The following is a 1,924-nucleotide window of genomic DNA, read 5'->3' as shown; positions in this document are numbered from 1 at the left end:
CTTGAGCCACAGGTGCCGCCCTCCAAAACAACTTTATTCATGACACATATTAAAAAAAAATTCCCTCCCCCTGGAAATGAGCTAAAAAAATAAACAAAATCCACCTCCCACCTCCCTGTTCCCACTTCCTCCCATTCCCTTCAAATAAAAGGGAAAAAAAAGCAAAGAAAAAAACAAAACAAAAAAAACTGAAAAACAAAAACACCCCAAAGCCCCCCAAAACAAGGTAGTGCATTCCCCCAGGGGGAAGGGGAATTTACACCGGAGCCGCTGGGAGCGGAATGGAGATCTTCCAGCTACAGAAACCTGCAAAGAAAGACACTCAAAACAGAAAAAGAAACACAAAAGGAAACAAAATAGATCACCAGGCAATCTGGAGGGGCAGGGAGACGGAAAAGAGGGGTGGGGTGGGTGGTAGACCTGGCAGGACAGGAGCAGGCAGGAGGGGACTGTGAAAGATTGGGAAAAGACGGAGGGAATGTAACAAGCAGAACAGTTTGGTGTCCTTCCAGAGCCCTGGGTAAAAAAAAACAACCCTACCACCCATGCCCACCTACCCTTGAGCTACCCCAAGGAGGTGAAGTAGGGCAGGGAAACATGGGAAGCAGCTTGCACAGTTGAGACGTGTCCATGGCGAATCCCCAGAGTGAATGAGCAGCCCCCTGCCCCCACTCCCTGGGCCTGCCCCTATTTCCCCCAAAGCAGGCCCCTCCTCAGCAGTTAGTTATGGGATTCTCCCCCCTACCACAGTATATCTTTTTTTAAAAAAATATTTTTTTTCCATCAAGGTAATCTTCTGTTTTTCTTTTTCTTTTTTTCCTTCTCTCCTCCTAATACACACTTTTTTTTTAGTAAGGGGAATACCACGATGTCGCTCTAGCCCGGCCCCTGTAGACGCGACCCCGGGGCCTGCTGTTAAAACCACTGTAGAATCAAGAGCGGGAACTGTTGTAGTTGGTGGTCCTGGCACGGTAGCGGGCTGGTGGGAAACCCTGGTCTGTTGTGCTGATGGCCTGGTCTGTTGGTTCGTTTGGGGATCACCTTGATTTGTCTTCCTCTAAATAGGGACTCATCTAAGGCCAGGGAAGTCCTCACTGACTCTTTGAGAACTCTATGTATGCAAACCCTTTGGGATGGCCACTAAATTTGTCAGAGTATGGTAGCATGGTTGACTGAACCACAGCCATGAAAGTGAGCTTCTAGCTCTTCTGCTGTTGCACCATAGTCCACATTGCCAACATAGATGGAACGGGCATCAGCCTCCATCTTCTCTTCAATGGACATGATTACTGGGCCAGCATTGCCTGGAGGTGGACTCATATTCATCTGCTTCTCTACCTCATTCTGTAGCTCTTTTAGCTTCTCCGCTTCTTCCTCCATCTCCCTGACCCGAGCTTTGATTGCTTCCAGCTCCGGGTCCTCAATGGCGCCGTCCCCGGGTCACCCTTGACCAGTCCCAGCTCTTCCTCCTCCTCCTGGCTGCCAGGAGCTCCAGAGCCAGGCCCAGGGCCCGGAGCTTCCGGGGGGCACGGTCCGGGGCGGCTCCTCTTCGGGCTCGGGCTCCAGCAGCAGCTCCTCAGGCTCCAGTTCCTCAGACTCCAGGCCGTTCCCTAGTCCCCTGCGCCCCCGGGGCCCATCCCGTAGTCCCCGTAGTCCCCTGCGCCCCCGGGGCCCCTCCCCAGCCTCCCCACCGGCCCGGGCACAAGATGCCGCCGCTGCCCCGGCCCGGAGCCCCGACCGCCCGCAGCCCCCGCTGCTGCTGCCGCGCCGCCCCTCCTCTGTTGTTTTTGAGTGTACCTAAAAATTAGACCTTTTTTGTTTTTTAGATTGATTTTTTTAATTAATGCATAATATTTGCATTTATTTATGGCATATGTGTGATCTTTTGATACATGCATACAGTGTGGAATGATCAAATCAAAAT

General features: G+C 51.9%; 1 pseudogene across 1 annotated transcript; it reads right to left on the bottom strand.

Annotated features, from left to right (window-relative positions):
* Nucleotides 1–836: 836 nt before the first annotated feature.
* Nucleotides 837–1,502, bottom strand: LOC128592007 (polyadenylate-binding protein 2-like; annotated as a pseudogene). The gene has a single exon (XR_008381737.1). The product of XR_008381737.1 is annotated as a polyadenylate-binding protein 2-like (transcript).
* Nucleotides 1,503–1,924: the final 422 nt, after the last annotated feature.

This window comes from Nycticebus coucang, chromosome 8 (assembly GCF_027406575.1).
Source record: "Nycticebus coucang isolate mNycCou1 chromosome 8, mNycCou1.pri, whole genome shotgun sequence".
NCBI lineage: Eukaryota > Metazoa > Chordata > Mammalia > Primates > Lorisidae > Nycticebus > Nycticebus coucang.
The sequence above is the reverse complement of the archived record's forward strand: the minus strand, read 5'-3'. Positions and strand labels throughout refer to the sequence as shown.